At 43.0% G+C, this 19045-nt stretch overlaps 1 protein-coding gene across 2 annotated transcripts in view; it reads left to right on the forward strand.

Moving 5' to 3' along the window:
• Nucleotides 1–19045, forward strand: part of LOC308484930 (uncharacterized protein) — a 183609-nt gene that overhangs the window by 116740 nt on the left and 47824 nt on the right. Inside the window, exon 7 of one of the 2 annotated variants that reach the window (XR_013990176.1) lies at nucleotides 3463–3567. The exons of the other annotated variant lie outside the window; for it this stretch is intronic. The gene's annotated coding sequence lies outside the window, so the exon portion shown is untranslated. Of the gene's footprint in view, nucleotides 1–3462; nucleotides 3568–19045 lie in introns of those variants that run through there. 2 annotated transcript variants of the gene reach the window in all.

A 19045-nucleotide genomic window follows, 5' to 3' on the forward strand; every position in this document is an offset into this window, starting at 1 on the left:
AATGTTAAGGTTGATTTCAGGTCTCTACCGTAAATAGGGTAAATTTTAAGTTAAATGATAGGGATTTTGTTTTACCATTTCTTTCTGCCTTTTCATGTGGTGTCAGATGACCAAAAAAGTCTTATTTCTTTATATTTCTTTATTTATTAGTTATTGAATTTGTATACCACCCTTCATCTGAACATCATAGGGCAGTTCACAACATAAAAATGAGAACAAAAAAAAATCCCATAAAATAACAAAAAAGACAAAAAACAAACCAATAACCCCCTTCTCACAAACACTTTTAAAAGGCCTGGTTATGCAGAAATTATTTTGCCTGGTGACTAAAGATCTGCAATGAAGGTACAAGACAAGCCTTCTTGGGGATAGCATTCCACAAATGGGGCCACCACAGTAAAGGCCTGTTCTTGCATTGCCACTTTCCGGACCTCTTGTAGATGGGGCTAACAAAGAAAGGTCTTGGATTATTATTGCAGGGTCTTCATTGGTTCATATGTGGAGGGGTAGTCCTTGAGGTATTGTGGTCCTAAGCTGTTTAGGACTTTATAGGTCAAAACCAGCACTTTGATTTTATGCCTGGAAAGAAATTGGCAGCCAGTACCGTTGGACATGGATTGGTGTCTTGTGCAACTGTGCTATCTGGCTGCTGATTTCTGCACCAGCTGAAGTTTCTGAACCATCTTCAGAGGCAGCCCCATGTATAATGCATTGGCGTAATCTTACCTAGAGGTTACCAGAGCATTACCAGAGCATATACTACAGAAGCTTGGCTGTCTCTGTCATGGGGTGGTTCCATATGTTCTAGATGTTCACCCAAGTACCTGAATAGGGTTTTTGTCTTCCAAAATAACTGTTAATCATGTTTAATTACTGATGTCCCAGAATGAATCTGAGGTCATGAAATGTTCTCATTCTGTATTGACCTGTAGCAAGTGCTATGAACATTTTTTAAAAAACAAACAAACTGGTTTAGTCTCTGTGTTTTTGACTCCCTTAATAATGAAGATATTTTAGAAAAATATATCTAATGAAACTCATCTACAAAAATGGTTTTGACAAATATAGTTACATTGTGAGAAGTGAGGTTGCAGGGAACCAGGCGGAGGGCCTTCTTGGTAGTCGCGCCCACCCTGTGGAATGCCCTCCCATCGGATGTCAAGGAGATAAAGAATTACATAAGTTTTAGAAGACATCTGAAGGCAGCCCTGTTTAGCAAAGCTTTTAATGTTTGACGGTCTGTATAACACATAATACAGTGGTGCCCCGCAAGACGAATGCCTCGCAAGACGGAAAACCCGCAAGACGAAAGGGTTTTCCGTTTTGGAGGCACTTCGCAAGACGAATTTCCCTATGGGCTTGCTTCGCAAGAAGAAAGCCCATAGGGAAATCTCCGGGGACCTCTTTTAAATGCTGGCGGTGGGGAGCAAAGCCTTTCGCCCCCCCTCCGGCCTTCAGAAGAGGTCCAGGAAGGCCGGCGGGGGCCGAAAGGCTTTGCTCCCCACCGCCAGCATTTTAAAAGCGGTCCGCGATAGCAGGGAAGCGCTTCCCGCTATCACAGACCGCTTTTAAAATGCTGGCCTTCGGGAGCAAAGACTTTCACTCACCGCCGGCCTTCAGAAGAGGTCCTGGACTTCTTCTGAAGGCCAGCGGGGGGCAAAAGTCTTTGCTCCCCCCCGCCTGCCTTCCCGGGACAGCGGAGAAGCGCAGCGTGTTTCTCCGCTATCCCAGACGGTTTTTGAAGGCAGGCGGGGGGGAGCAAAGACTTCCCGATGCTCTTTTGAAGTCCGGCGGGGGTCCAAGGGATTCCCTCACCACCGCCCGCCTTTAGAAGCGCTCGGGGAAAGCACCGCGCTTTGCTGCTTTCCCCGGAGTGCTTTTAAACGTGGGCGGCTGGGAGGGAATCCCTTGGACCCCCGCCGGACTTCAAAAGAGCTTCGGGAAGTCCGGCGGGGGTCCAAGGGATTCCCTCACCGCCGCCCACCTTTAGAAGCGCTCGGGGAAAGCACCGCGCTTTGCTGCTTTCCCCGGAGTGCTTTTAAACGCGGGCGGCTGGGAGGGAATCCCAAGGACCCCCGCCGGACTTCAAAAGAGCTTCGGGAAGTCCGGCGGGGGTCCAAGGGATTCCCTCACCGCCGCCCACCTTTAGAAGCGCTCGGGGAAAGCACCGCGCTTTGCTGCTTTCCTCGGAGTGCTTTTAAACGCGGGCGGCTGGGAGGGAATCCCTAGGACCCCCGCCGGAATTCAAAAGAGCTTCGGGAAGTCCGGTGGGGGTCCAAGGGATTCCCTCACCGCCGCCCACCTTTAGAAGCGCTCGGGGAAAGCAGCGCGCTTCGCTGCTTTCCCCAGAGTCCTTTTAAACGCAGGCGGCAGTGAGGGAATCCCTTGGACCCCCTCCGGACTTCCCGCAGCTCTTTTGAAGTCCGGTGGGGGGAGAAGGGCTTTTCTTCCTACCGCCAGCCTTCAGAACAGCCTTCTGAAGGCTGGCGGTGGGAAGAAAAGCCCTTCTCCCCCCGCCTGCCTACAGAAGAGGTTCGAGGAAAGAGGCGAAGGAGCGCTGCCCCTTCACCTCTGTCCCCGGAGCTTGCCGTTCCCCCCCAGCCTGCCTTCAGAAGAGGTCCGGGGACAGACTGTCCCCGGACCTGGTCTGAAGGCGGTTTCCATAGGAACGCATTAATTGATTTTCAATGCATTCCTATGGGAAACCGTGCTTCGCAAGACGAAAAACTCGCAAGAAGAAAAAACTCGTGGAACGAATTAATTTCGTCTTGCGAGGCACCACTGTACATAACACTGGTCTTAAAAGACCTACATTGGCTCCCAGTACATTTCCAGGCATAATTCAAAGTGTTGGTGCTGACCTTTAAAGCCCTAAATGGCCTCAGTCCAGTATACCTGAAGGAGCATCTCCACCCCCATCATTTTTGCCTGGACACTGAAGTCCACCACCGACGGCCTTCTGGCACTTTCCCTCGCTGCGAGAAGCCAAGTTACAGGGAACCAGGCAAAGGGCCTTCTCGGTAGTGGCACCTGCCCTGCGGAACGCCCTCCCAGCAGATGTCAAAGAGAAAAACAATTATCAGACTTTAGAAGATATCTTAAGGCAGCCCTCTTTAGGGAAGCTTTTAATGTTTGATGGTCTATTGTATTTTAATATTCTGTTGGAAGCTGCCCAGAGTTCGGTGGGATATAAATAATAGTTGTTGTTGTTGTTGTTAGAAGTGACTCCCAACAATTCACAGTCTCGCCCATGAAGGGAGCATCATTGGATTCTGCTTCCTGAAGGCACACAGATCATTTTGGGAAATCTCCACCTTTTCCCAAACGTTGTTGGATGACTCATAATTTCCTACTGACAACCAGTTGAATATAGCTCATATTTTGGACTATTGGACTTGAAAATGCTTCAAACATTCACTATGTTTTACTTAAATGCACTTTATGATTTCCCTATATCCTCAGCCAAAAGAAGCAAGGTAACTGCAGGATCACTGCGCATCATTATACAACTTTTCCTCACGGTGCTTCATTGAAGCTGCAAGAATTTTAACAAAAGGTGAACTGGGGATTGAGTCTCTCTCTTCTACTTGCCCAGAAATAGCTCAGTGTTCTTTCATGTGTTCCAACTGAACGGTGGAATAAAAGCTAAATTCTTCCATTTGCTTTTTGTAATATTTATTTAGTGAAAACATTTCTATCCTTATGCAAGTTAATCCCAGAGTGGGTTACTATCAATTGTTGGTAAAATACATAGCCAAGAATAAATAAATAATAGATCCACTCTGATTACTCTCTTTACATACACATAATATATGCGGCATATGGATGGTGCTGTGGTCTAAACCACTGAGCCTCTTGGGCTTGCCGATTGGAAAAGTTGGCGGTTCGAATCCGAGCGACGGAGTGAGCTCCTGTTGCTCTGTCCCAGCTCCTGCCAACCTAGCAGTTCGAAAGCACGCCAGTGCAAGCAGATACATAGGTATTGCTGGGGCAGGAAGGTAAACGGCGTCTCCATGCACTCTGGCTTCCATCACAGTGTCCTGTTGCGCCAGAAGCGGTTTAGTCATGCTGGCCACATGACCCAGAAAGCTGTCTGTGGACAAACAGCGGCTCCCTTGGCCTGAAAAAGAGATGAGCACTGCAACCCCATAGTCACCTTTGACTGGACTTAACCATCCAGGCAGGGGTCATTTATCTTTACCCTTACCTTATTATATTTCTTCACACAAGGCCTCATCTTCCCATTTTCACCTTCATCATAATCTTAGTCTGGTTTTTCCTCTTCTTTCTGAGCTGCAGTCATCCACTAACAGATTGGACCATGCTAGCTGCATTATGAGTGTTAAGGCTGTTAATCTGCTTTAGAGACACTTCATAATTGCTCATGGTATAAATGCCTTCATGTGCTCAAAAGTGGGTCTCTGGTCTGCTTCATTCCAAGTGTTCAGAGGGTAAACATTCTGCATATTGACACCTAATGCACATCTTTCAAGATGAGTAGGTGACAAAATCAACTTAAAAATAAGTGAAATTACCCATTACTCCATGCTTAATTTTTGTCATTGTATTCAAATTGGTCCAAAATATTTTTGGCATTGATTAACAGTTGGAGATGAAGGAAAGCCATATTTCTTTATATGAACATAAGAACGTCCAAGCTGGATCAGGTCCAAAACACATCTAGTCCAGCACTCCGTTTTCACAAAGCCACTTCCGACTATCAGGAGGAGGTGGTGTTGCGGGCTTCACGCCCCCAACGCAAGTGTGGGTGCTGGCTTCCAGCCCCGCATGATCAGGGGAATCCTCGGGTTGCATCATCCCCCGAGCCAGCCAATCGGCTTACCCCATAAGGCGAGCGTGGCCCCGGGATCTCCCTCTTTGACCGGCACAGCTGTTTGTGTTTCCCACCCGCCCGCTCCCTTTTTTCCTTTTCAGGCTTCCTTCTGACCTTGCTATGGACCTCAGTTGGTCACCGTTAAGGGGCCTGGTAGGAATTTTTCCCATTTGGCAAATTGGCACCAGCCATTTGGTTTTTCGCCTACCTTGTAGCAAATCGTCACAACTTCTTGGTCTTGGCGGTTAGGCGTTGGTAGGGGTATTGTTATTTAGATGTATTGGGGGGGAGCGCCATCACCTCTCCCCAAATATTGAAGGGTGGTCTGTTAAAGGATCCTGCGGGGCGGGGCCTCATCCGAAGCCTATGGAGGCCAGGGCCTAAAGCGCGCCCCCAAGCGGTGACCCCGGGGGAGTACCTAGTTGACGTGCATCAGCAGGGCTCCCCTTGCTGGAGTTAACCCTTCCTGGTCTTCAAGCAATCAGGCTGAAGCCAGATAGTTTGATAGGACCAATGCCTAAGCCAATACCGCTCTTACCTGTAACCAATAAAGTTGTGGCCAATTTTAGCCCATTAACCTTATTCATTGGTGTCATGTGTCTTTATTTCCACTGTGGGGAGGCGGGAAGTCACCACACAATGGCCAAACTGATGCCTGTAGGAAAAGTCCATAAGCCAAACCTTATTCCCACCTGCGATTCCCAGCAGCTGCCTCTGGACAGTAAGATGCTCCAAGGAATTTTGGCAGCAAAATGGTTAACCTGGATCTATCTACAGATCTTGTGCTGCACTGATATAGTGATCAATTGGTGAGCCGCCCAATTTGCAACTATTGAAGATTTTAAGTCTTCCGTTTCCCAGAAGCCTCTGATTTGCTTTCCTTGTCCTTGAAGATAAATGGGGATTTCAGTCTAATCAAAAGAAATAAATCATTGGCCTTTCTGCTGATCAAGAATCATGTCCTCCACTTTTCAGGCTGGTTGTCAGCTAATATTCTAGTGCAACATCTAATGTCCCTCAAGGGGCATTTTGCAGTAAGTGCTGGAGAAAAGAATGGTCTGGAGAGGGGCTGGGAATCTGAATTGATAGACTCTTTGAAAGATGCTTTAAACTCTGTATATTTAATTGATGAGCGTTTCAGACAAACCCTTTTGCAATCTTGAATCTACAGATGATGTCAGAATTAATACTGCATGCTATTTTTACTAATATCATGTCCAAAATAATATAATATTTGCTTCTGAGGCTTAATTGCAAGACTTTTTGTAAAGGGGGGAGGACTAACAAAAAGATAACTTGTTTTGCTATAGTGGTTATTATATCTATTTTCTGTGTCAGTATGAAGTCTGATTCTGAATGTAGAGAAGCTAATGCAAGTGAAAAATCCGGGTGTATTATTACTTGTATTTAAATATGCATGAAAGGCAGTTTGCCATTTTCAAGGATTTCCTGGTAGCTGCTTAACTTCCAGTCTTTTCCAGATACATTATATTGGCAAAAAAAGATGACATGGAAGTAGATGCCTGCAATAGCACACAGAACTATGAAATAATATAAATCTCATGCAATGCTGAAGGCTTCTCATGTACAAGTTGGAGCTTCTAGGCATGTTAAAAAAGTGGCAATGTAGCAATCATTTTTTAAGTTAGTTAGATCCTTTGATTTCACATAATCTAATGTGCATAGGACTTAGTCAAATGCAACTTGGATAGAAGGGAGGGGAAACATAAAAGAGTTATACTTCCAATTGTCATACTTTTGGTGCTGCTTCAAAGTCCAACGCCAGAAAAAGAGATGCAAAGGTTTTCCTTTTGCTCATTTCACTGGCAGTATAAAAAGAGGAAAGTTCTCAGAAGCACAGAATTGTAGAGTCGGAAGTGATCACAAGGATCATCTAGTTCTAGTCCAACCACATATTTCGCCCAACATGGTGAAGGAATGGGTTTCTGTGCTGTCAGTTTGAAACAGGACCCCAAACCCACCTTTTTTTCTTTCTCCAAGAGCGCATTTCTAAAATGCATTAACTTGAGCTGTTGAGCAAATGCATAACATGAACACAGCTGTATAAACAAAGCTCTCTCCTTTATCAGTCACGGCAATGGATGACCTTGGCTGTTCCAGTGGAGTAGGGTTGACATGTCTGGGTCTTATCTAACCACACTCTGATGCACAGACCTAGTCTGGGAACAGCGCCAGAGTGTGTTCTTGGAGTTGGTGACCTCTTGCTCCAAGATAAGAGTATAGGAACAGGAATACCCTTTTATGGTCAGATGTACAGGAAGGAAAACCCTTTTATGGTTAAGAGTACTGGAGCAGGAACATCTGTGATGTCAACCTGCGTATACAAGCTGACGTGGCTGGATTCCTGGGGAAGGGGAAGAGGGTGCCTGGAGGATATATATACTGCATGAAATTTCTCATTTCTTTGGACTTGCTGTGGACTGACCACGCAAGTGCCTTTCTGCTGCTCCGGAGAGCAGCAATAAAGAACTTTTTCTCTGAACCAACCCTCGGTGTCATTTGACTTCCTTCCTCCTGTCCGGGAGCAACACAGAGCCCACCAATTGGTAAAGTCTAATAAGGCTACAATGGGGCTTGAACTCACAACCCTGAGATTAGAGTCCCATGCTCTATCAACTGAGGGATCTCAGTGTTAACTTGGCTCATTTGTTCTTCTTGTCCAGCTTTCTCATAGCCCCCAAAGCCAGTCTTAGTCCCCTTGTTCTATAGATGACTGCGGGGGGAGAGGAATCTTACCATACTAAGGGCCAAACTAGAAATGATGTGGTTCTTTGATCAGGATCTTCTTGGTGTGTGTGTGTGTGTGTGTGTGTGTGTGTGTGTGTGTGTTAAATGTCCAAGCAGCCACATGGGACTGCTAAATTGACTAGAGAACTTACGATGCAATAAAATAAGATTTTAACACTTTCTCTCTGCTCTATATCTATCCACCACCACCACTTAAACCACTATTCGCCCATTGGGAGAAACATGCAGGTAGCTTTGTGTAAGCATGGCAGAAAATTTTTGTTACCCACCCTTTGCTAGAAGGTCCTAGTGGGATTTACAGCAATGTATAATGCACCATCAAAACAATTTAAAACAGACCACTATCACAACTAGAGTTGGTCTCTCACCCTCTATGTATGACAGAAAGAGAAAGTGTCAAATGATGGTGTAAAGTGGTGTATCTTCTGTATACGATCAAAGCTGTACACGTGCAGGAGAAAAACTCTTATTCAAGTATCATTTATCCCATCAAGTTAGTGCCAATATACATCTGCTGATTGTTATTTTATTCATAAAAATCCTTAATCAAAGGTCACCATAGCATGTCTAGACAAGTCCTTACTTTGAACTTGGTCACTTGCTTTCAACTATGCTCATTAAGATCAGTAGGCCAATTGTGTTGTTGGATGAAATGCATGGATGAGTGAGAAGGACCAGTTTTTAAGACAACATTGCAGGCACAGGCAAACTGCAGCCCTCCAGATGTTTTGGACTACAGTTCCCATCATTCCTGACCACTGGTCCTGTTAACTAGGGATCATGGGAGTTGTAGGCCAAATCATCTGGAGGGCAAAAGTTTGCCTATGCCTGCAATAGGGGAAAGGGGGTGTCATCCCAAGCTGATGAAGCAGTCATCTTCAGGCTCAATTTAACTGCATCAAACTGAACTTGTAATGATGGTTGACTGCCAACTTCCAGCTTTTTAGTCTGGGATGCTCGGCAAACAAGTCACCTGATAAGCTACTTCTCCCATCAGCACAGGGGCACTTTGTCTCTCAACTGCTTTACTTATGCATATATATCACTTGATTTTGTTGTGCATGATGTCATTCTTCATCTGTAGAGTGGTCTGTGACCACTGTGACCCTTTACACACAGAAGCCACATCTTTAATATCCTGACTGTTTTTAAGTTATAGGACAGGCAGGTTTGAACCAACTCTTTGATAAATATTATGGGTTCTCTGGTATGGCTACAACTTATGGATACAAAGAAGATAATGTACATGTAACAGCCTTTCATGCTTAAAGCTGATACTTACCTGGCCCCATTAAACACCCTGGAATGCATTATGTAGTGCAGATGTGTATCTGTATAGCCAATTTATGTTCCCAGGACGTCGATTGTATGAAGCATATCCTACTGCATTGTGGGCAATATGAGCAAGCAAGGGATCAACTGATCAAATCCTTATTGGCAAATCTGCTGAGAAAATCTGAAGCCTCCCATATTAAATATCTTTTGGAAGACAGGTCAGATGATATTACACTGGCCGTGGCAAAGTTTCTTTCGGAGGTTATAAGAAACAAAGATCATTATGCCCTAGATAAAACAAAATGACTGCTGTGGTTTCTTCAATCTGTCTGTCTGGTTGTTTTAACTGTATCTAGTTTTGAAATTGTTTTGTGGGTCTTTGGACTGCAATAAAGTATTCGTTGATTGATTGTATAGCCAGTTATATATTTTATCAAGAATGCATAAGAAGATCCTTTTTCAACCTGACCAAAGATCCGTCTAAGCCAGCACAACAGCAACCTATCAAATGCCTTTGGGAAGCTCTCAGGGAATGAAGACAGCAGTCCCCTTCTCCATCTTGTTAACTGAAATACCCAGCAGCTGTTATTAGATATATGCTGCCTTTAAACATGGAGATTAGATTTATTTGTTATAGCTGTTGGTGGAACGATCCTCCATAGATATACCTAATTCATGGGTAGTTCATGTTGTTTCCCTTTGGCATTGGTCATATTATTTTTGAACATTGGCCATGCTGTCTGGGGCTGATGACACTTAAGATTCCAACAATGTTTTAATCTAGTGGTCATAACCATAGCTTGTGACAGTAAATTCTGTGTTGTTTATTCCACTGAATTTTTGCATATTTTTGTTTGAGCTACATCGAATGGATTGCAACCACAATATCACCTTCACCACATCAACAACCCATTGTGTTGAGTGTGACTTGTTTGTGCCCATGAAGTGTGGTAGACCAGGGGTGGCCAACTCCTAAGAGACTGTGATCTGCTCACAGAATTAAAAACTGGCAGTGATCTACCCCCTTTTTTGGGGTTCAGGGCAAAGTTGCTGAGCTTTTTTTAGGGGGGAAGAAAGGAGGAAAGCCCCATTTTGGGGGAGATCAAGGCTAAGCTCTTGGGAGGGAGAAAGGGGAAAAGCCATTCACAGGTTGCTGAGGAGACAAACAACCTCACTGAGTAAACTCCATCGTCTGGTCTGCTGATCATGCAACAATGGAGGGCAGGATGAGGGGGCAGGGCTAGGGAAAAAACAATGCTGTCCAGGGTTGTAAAGACTGCAGAGAGAATAACTGGGTGCACTCTTCCCACCTTAGATCAAATCTATGCTGTCAGGTGCCATAAGAAAGCGGCAGAGATAGCATGGGATAGTACGCACCCGGGAAATTATCTTTTTCAGCTTCTGCCTTCTGGAAGAAGGTATAGGGTTATAAAGGCCAGGACTAGCTGCCTGAGAAACAGTTTCTACGCAAATGCAATTCTGGTTCTAAACGCAGCATAAGGGGTCTCTATAGTATAGTGTATTTTAAAATGGGGTTTCAGAGTTTTTAGGCGGTTTTGAATGTTTTATGTAGTTTTTCAATGTCATTGTTCTGCATGGGACAATGACAATAAAGATATTGTATATATCGTATATCATATATTTTACCAACACTAAGGAAAGGGACCCAGCGATTAACCACGATCTACCAAAACCTCCCAGGGATCTACCAGTAGATCGCGATCGACCTGTTGGACATCCCTGTGGTAGACTGTCCAGTGTGAAGCCGATTATGCACTATTTGTCCCAGAGAGAACAACATTCAAGTATATTCCCACCCCAGTGCAATAAATAAGAAGTTAATAACACAGCAGCTCTGAAAACCTTGCAGCCAACTCAAACCGTTACCACACAGAACTCTGATAATTTCTGTCACTTTGTAACTAACATTGGGAAGTAAATAGCTCAGAGTCTTTCAAAGAAGGGGAAAAATGTCGTGTTTACCTTGTCACTGCACATACTTTCTTAAAAGTAAATGCACTCTCAAACAGCCACTATCATTCTGCTGTAGGGAACATCCTATTACTGAGGTTTTATTTAATCAAGTCTAAACCCTACAATCTTCTTTACTTGATAAAAAAAAATACACATATTCATTTTTGTTCCTACATTGCTACTTTAGAAGACAGGAAGCATAAAACTCTGAATCTCCTGCTGGGACTAATGAAAAAATTTCAAATGTCAGTATGGCACAGTACAAGCTGATCAACTATTCTTAGTCATAAAATACCCAGCATTCTTCAACATCCCTAACAAATGTAGTGATAAAGCAGCAGTGCTGCCTTCCAGTGCTACTATAAATCAGTTGTTTGCAAATTAACCCATTTTTATTATATCTGGACACAAGAGGAAAAATGTGCCCACCAAAGGAGTAAGCCATTTTCCTTGTGGAGTTTAACAAAGTCTCCTCATAACTTCCTTCGTTCCCCACAAACCATGGATGACTTAAGCATTAGTCCACCTCAGACCAGGGGGACTAAGCTTACTGGTGGTGAAAGCATATGAGATAAATAAATATAGTAAGCTGCCTGATACAAAGTGAGACCATTGGTTTATCTAGGTCAGTATTATCTGTCTCTGATGACGGGAAATGATTATCCAGGGTTTAAGAGAGGAGTCTTTGCCAACCCTGTGGGTTGAAGCTGAGGTTTCCTGAGTGTAAAACAGGTGAGCTATGGCCTTCTCCAAAGCAAGTGGGAGAACTCTGTCACCCAGTGCCAGTTCTTTGACATCTCTCATGCTTAGTTTGAACCAGAAGGGGCATGATTTATGTTTGTCTTGTGGCTTCAGTTCTGTCCTTGCCTCCCTGAAAGTGCTTGCCTGCAATTCTGACCCCTTCTGTCATCCTTGCCAGTAGAGACTGCTTCTGGTTTCCATGTCAACATAAAGCCTACAAATGACTTATTGTGGATTTTAATGCCTAATGGGTTTGCTTTGGAGTGTGCTCAGAGGTACACAGGGAAGCTCTCACTCACAAGTCACATAGAAATGAATGGCAGCTGTGTAGGCAACATCCCTAGCATATAACAGAGATAAAAAGGTGAAGGTAAAGGACCCCTGACAGTTAAGTCTAGACACGAACAACTCTAGGGTTGCGGCACTCATCTCACTTTACTGGCCGAGGGAGCTGACGTTTGTCCACAGACAGTTTTTCTGTGTCATGTGGCCAGCATGACTAAGCTGCTTCTGGTGAAACCAGTAACCAAACAATTAAACCCCTGTGTTGCAAACAATTATCATTAATATCCCAGGCAACACTATGACCAAGTACAACAATGCGATGTCAACTCTTTCTAGAATCTATACAGAACATTGAACAGTATGAAATATATGAAATATGCCCTCTCTGCAAAACCAAATAAACAGAAATCTTATAAATCTCTGAAAGTCACAAAATATGCACTCTTGATGGATTCTCTTGAAAACATAGAACCAAATAAACATAAGTCTTATAAGTCTCTGAATGTCTTTGTGGACTATGCAAGTCTCTGAAAGAAGCAATGGGTCAGATTCTTATCTGGTGAAAACAAGCCGTAAAGCTTTGTTTTATGACGTCCAACGCTGCTGAAGTGGTCCACAAACAGACGTAGTGAACAGTGATTCCGGATATACCCACTGTTTCATGGAATTCTTCTTCAGCACAGCAGAAGGATACAGAAATGCTTCATAAACTGCAAATGAATTATTGAAACGATGACCTGGTGAAACCAGAGCAGCGCACAGAAACACCGTTTACCTTCCTGCTGGAGTGGTACCTATTTATCTACTTGCACTTTGACGTTCTTTCAAACTGCTAGGTTGGCAGGAGCTGGGACCGAGCAACAGGAGCTCACCCCATCGCAGGGATTAGAACCACTGACCTTCCAATCGGCAAGCCCAAGAGACTCGGTGGTTTAGACCACAGCACCACCTATGTCCCTTGACTGAAATACCCAGAAGCATATGGTGGTTGTTTTATCTCCAGATTCCCCACTCCCACACCTAAGTCTTGCAGCCTAAGCCAATGTCTTTTGTACCTTAAAAGAGAGATCCTTTGATTTGAGAAATTCAGATCCGTACCTTGGTGAAAGCTAGTTTCATTTATTCTTGCACATCTTTTTTTATTCATAAGTCTGTGGTACAGTCATAATACAAATGCAATCAATCAATCAATCAACTTGAAAGATGCATTTCTGGTTTGCCATCCTCAAAATATAGAACAATCAGACCCTGAAGGTTGAGAGGTCTTTGATGTGAGTCAATAACTTAATTGAAGCTCAGGTTTCTGAGGGAAAGAAAAATATTTGTGCGGCCGTCATGCTAGATACTCAAATGCACTCACTCATGCAGGAAGCAAAGCTATCCTTGGATACCTTGGTTTGGAAGTTGCCTTTCTCACATAACGGAAGGAAAGGGTTAGGTCTTGGCCACCAACTACATGAGCAGGTTTGCTCCACATTCTGATTACCAGAAGACCAGGCAAGCACTGGTTGCCTAATAGTTCTCCTACAATAATAGATTCCATGTGGCATGGAGGTGTCCAATACCGAAAAACCTGGTCCCTCCTGAGGATCCCAAGACAGGTTGAAGATCACAGCCAGATAGATAGTCAGCAGACAAGGAGAGGGGCTATTTTACAGGCAATCCACACCTTTCACAAATTAATGGAATTTGCCTGGGAAAAGGATCCTGAAGGCGTGTGTATTTTAATTTAACTTGTAACCCCCCTTGGAAGGATTTGTATCCTTAAAGATATAATAGAAAGAACTGTAGCAAATAAATAAATGAGTATAGGATTGCTACCTCAGTTCCTTAGCACTGATGCCAATTCTCAGTTTTTAATATTGGCCTGAGCACAGCTTTAAGCAAAATAATTTACTACTGATTTAAAATTATTTCCCTAAGTGATCATTGCAAATATTGTAAAAACAGACCTAAGAATTCGGGAGCAGAAGACTTTTGGCTCGTCGGTGACAGAACGAAAAAGCATACCTAGTAATTCTCAATTTTTTACCTTCCAACTTTATTCATACCAAGCATATCTGCATTGACATTCCCAATATATCACACAAAATATTCTGTACCACTCCTCTGACACTGGACTCATTATGCCAACCATAGTTTGTATGCCCTGGGGTACAATGAGCGTGTGAACTTATGTTGCTTGACTTGCCTTTTCACTCTACGAAATGTGGCCGGTCTCTCCAGTTGCAGCTTGCCTAGTCTAATTTGTGCATGAACATTTTCTCATGGTCCTCTCTGAGAAAGAACCACCAGCCTAAATGTAACCTATGTAGAGCTGACTGACCTCCTTCCGGAGATGATGGTTGCTTCTGCAATTCAAGTAAACAAGAGGTTCACGGTGTGTCCAAAATGTAACAAATGTGATTGTCCTTCTCACACCTCTACTTTACTGTCACCGCCATCATCACTCAGTATCAAAACTGGGAATGAAACTTCTGTAAAGCAAATATATATATATAAAGCTTAGTTGTTGTGATAAATTTATTTCTGGGTGAAGTTTTTCAGCTTTCCCCCTTTACAAAAGACATCCCATGTAGGGCCCCTCTTTTCATGGTGCAGAATGAGATTTGGGAGTAGGGAATGGATGGGCATGCCACTTTCAGTTTCATTTTGTTCAATTCTCCACATTTCAACATCACTTTCCAATTTCATTTTAGGTTCTCACCGACATTTTTGTGCAAATTTCTCTCCTCCTATACACGTTCTTATATGCAAGTTTGCCCAATACACACATTTTCTCAAAGCTCCCCCCCCCCGAAATGTAATACAAGATTGTATGCTATTTTCAGTAATATATGCATTTATAGGCACACTTCACTCTCATATAAACATGTCAGTACACATTACCTTGGCTGGAGAACTGCATTGAAAAATTTGGGTGAGTGTGCATTTTGAAGGATGACCGTGTTTCAATTTGCATATTGTTTTGGAAAGTCTGAATTTATCTTTAAATGCAAACTCAATCAAATTTCTACCCCATCCCTACTTGGGGTAAGTGTTTCTTCCCTACACTTCATTTTCATCTTTATGGTACTCTTGTCACAAATATGGCTTCATACCAAGTATGAGTTTTAATGAAAACTATGTTTCAAAATAAATAGAGAGCAGTATTTTAGGAAATTGTGGAAAGGGAAAGAGAGGCATTTTGATAGTCTAGAACAGAAAAATGGCAGATGAGCCATTAATGTATATATTGCAGCAATTTGTTCTCCATCTACTTAGGCAAAATATGCTGCTAATAAATAAAATTTATTTATATCAGAGCTCTAATAATTGCCACATATTAATGCCTTCAATATTTGCATTAGTAAACTTCAGTACTGATATTTATGAGATAGGGAATGAGTAATCAACATTTAATGTCAAAATGCTTGCCACCTAGCAAAGAAATGGGAAATTCTCCCTTATCATTTGAGATTAATTTGTTTGCATACAAATAAAGCATTTATTATCTAGATTGCGTCCCCTCCACCGATAAACTGGGAAAGGCATTAAGAAAGCAGAATTGTTAAGACTGTTGATTGCTTCACTGTATTAAAACTAGCTTGTTGGTGTTAATCAGAAAGCACTATATGATCCATTAGCTGTGAAAGGCTTTAAATATTTGATTTGCAGCATGGGGGATTAACACAGAATCTCATTAACCAGGAAAGTTTGCTATAGTTTTCATTTAAGTAGAATTTAAGCTTTGGAAACTGCTTGATGGGGGGAAATCCTCTTGCTGGCCCATCAAATGATGGTGTTAGAGAACAGCCATCGTATTAGAAACACATCAGTTTTCCTAGTTAGGCCAGAGTCTGAGAGTGGTGTTAGATGTTACAGCCCTCATGGCCAAATGGAAGTCATTTCTGGTTGTTGGGCTGCAACTGGAATGTCTGCAAGGATAACTTGTATAAACTGGCAGATAAACCCCCAAAGTCCAGACCCTCCAAGTGTCCCTATTTTCCAGGGACAGTCCCAGATTTACAGAAACCATCCCAGTTTCTGATTTGCTCCCAGAATGTCCCGCTTCTCCTTAGGATGTTCCTCTTTTCATTGGAGAAATGCTGGGAATTTTGTGACTCCCCCTGAGCCAAGGAGATAAGTAACTACAATTTTTTTAATGTTTAATGTTTGATTTTTTATGTTGAAAGCCACCCAGAGTAGCTGGAGCAACCTAGTCAGATGGGTGGGGTATAATAATAATAATAATGGAATAGGACATTCCTATTTTCATTGGAGAAATGTTGGAGGGTACACAATACATTACAGTGCATCATGGAAGTATAATTTAGTAGCTTTCAAAATATATCTCTAAGAACACTGGGGTTCCTCAGCAACTCACCAGGTGTTCCTCAGTGCAAAAAGTGATGGAAGATACGATGGTTGTCTTCCTTTACTGCTACTGATCTACTGCAATATAGGAGTGCTAGAGACATCCTAAGCCTGTTCAATGTCACATGTGAATTGCACATGCTCTCCAGAGCCCAGAATTCTTTGCAACAAGCAGGGCACACAGAGACATGAATTTGAAAAGGGCTGATTAAAGATGGGATGTTTGAAAACCAGTGCTATTATCTAGAAGGATGAAAGCGAATAAAACATAGGCTCCAGGAAGAGTAAAATACAGCTTGTATTGATTATAGCGTATGAGTAAAGCTGAATGAATGGTTCATACTGGTCCATGACATTCATTCATAAGTCCATTCTCTCCTATTGCCACATCAATCAGATAGATAGATAGATAGATAGATAGATGATAGATAGCAAGCATATTTAGCATATAGCATACAACTGTGCATTTTTGTACATTTTCCCCACAACTGCAAGTTTCAAGCAACATTTACCATAAGACATTTTTGTATGTATTTATCCTAAAATACATACATCTTCATATGCATTTTCTTTTTCTTTGAGCTGAGAACTGTATTGAGAAATTTACAGAAGTGTGAAAGCTGAAGCATAAATGTCTTAGTGATTCATGTAATAGTCTGGGCACTGCAGATCTGATCGGTTTGCTTAAAAATGCAGACCGATAAAACCCGTGAACATCTTGTACTGGGATGACCTATTCCAAGCTACTTTGAGCCAAATCTAACGTCGTCACACTGATCCCTCCAAGTTCTCCCCAATGAGTGTACAAACCCTCCCTCATCCCAACCTACGTGATCTCCAACTCACCACCCTCCTTAGAATCAAAGACAATATATAAATGGGATGATTGCAAGATACCTCTCATATTTGAATCAAGCATTACAATTAACCATGCTTCCTATCCTAGACCAAGCAAAGAAATATGAACTCTCCTCTTTATATTTTCTTTGTTTTAACGAAAGAAGGCACTGTTGCTATTTTTATAAAAAACAAAACAAAACCCCACATATGAGCTAGTGTACTTGTGTGGCAAAAGTCCAAAAATGAAACTTTCTTGTTTAGGTAATAAATCACTCAAACCAGTTCACAATCGCCCAATAACTCACGACAATTTCCAACGTGTCTTTGCTGAATGATTGCATTGAATATATGATCCCTGTCCAATATCATCTTAAATATCAGATGGAGGGAATGCCAAGCTAGCTAAATGAACTGGTGAGGTTGTGCAACTATCAGCTGGGACTTGAACTGGAAACTACATTGGTTGCAGGTTCGATCGCTGAATGGGACAGCTGCATAGTTCTGCGTTGCAAGGGTTTGATGGTTCTCAGGGTCCCTTCCGATTTTATAATTCTATGATGGTTCATTTGCTGGGGCACCTTATGGTAAACTACTCTGGAATATGATTTTGAGGCTTCAGTATGCCTCCATTGCGTGTCGAGGTCCCCCAAGCCACCCCTAAATGATTCACACTTCACACATAATTTTTCTTTAGGGCTTTTGGCATACTTTTGGCCACAACTTTATTAAAATACATAAATGGGAGTGGTTGCTTAGTCATTGGTTATGGCTATCTGTCCCCCCCTTTCAGGGACAGAACTGACTTCCGGATTCCAGTGAAAGCCAGTAAGGGAAAACAATATTGGGGAGAGCATGGAGCCAGGCACCAGACCCTCATCCCCCCCCCTGCATGCTTCCGGGGTCTTGCGTGGCCCTAGGCCCCATTCAGGGGTACGGACGAAAGAATGGCAAGCCCCTGGATTCCTTTAATGGAATTCCCTTGCAGTAGCAGCATTGGAGGGGCAGGCACCACCAATCCTTACCTCTCCACCAACCAGTTTTTTAACCAATGCCTAACTGCAACCTTACAAGTTGTGATGATTTGCTACGCAGTAGGCAAAAACCAAATGGCACCAGCCAATCAGCCAAATGGACAAAATTCCTACCAGGCCCCTGCCCCAAAAGCAGATGACCCCATGACAGGCATAGCAAGGTCAACGCAATAGCCCTAGATTAGGGAGGGTGGGCAGGTGATCCAATGCACACAGCAAAAGAGCCCAGTCAGTGCTGCGTGACTTGATTTTATAACCTTTGGTCCGTCCCCCTAAATGGCAACACCAAAATTTGCCCAGTAACCCAACCGCCCAATCACTGCAGATGGTCATCCATACTAACCCGCCCGGCAACAGAGGGGTGGCCTGTCAGACCCCACTGCAACACATGCTCTCTATGAAAGAGAATACGCTTTCCCAGTCTGAACAATAACATAAAACATGAAGCTGTCTTACAGTGAGTCAGGCAATACACACACACACACACACACACACACACACACCATTTAAAGCACACATCCCTTCCAAGAATTATGGGAATGTTAGTTTATCAGAGGTGCTGGGAACTGTATCTTTTTGAGGAAAGTAAATTACAATGCGCAGCCTCTGTCTCTCAGCCCTCATCTTGTCCAGTTCTTACTGGCTGTTCACAGTCCTTGGCAGAAATTGGTCTCGTCCTTAAAACTTGTGGTCCTTTAACTGCAGAGTTAACAGGGTAAATTTCAGCCATGGTTGTGGAAAACATGTGCTCTTCCACTGAACTCATTCCTTTTGGACTGAGCCTCGCCATTGGACATCTGTTAGGAATCCTGTTAACCCAGAAAAATTGAAGGAAATAAAGTGACGAAATTTGGGGCATAGGGTTCTTTCCTGCCATTTTTATGGGGGGATCGTAGGGGGACAAAAGCATGTACGTGCAAAAAGGGCAGCAGAAAGAAAC

The sequence above is a fragment of the Podarcis pityusensis genome, assembly GCF_964106645.2.
Source record: "Podarcis pityusensis genome assembly, chromosome: 9".
NCBI classification, from domain to species: Eukaryota; Metazoa; Chordata; class Lepidosauria; order Squamata; family Lacertidae; genus Podarcis; species Podarcis pityusensis.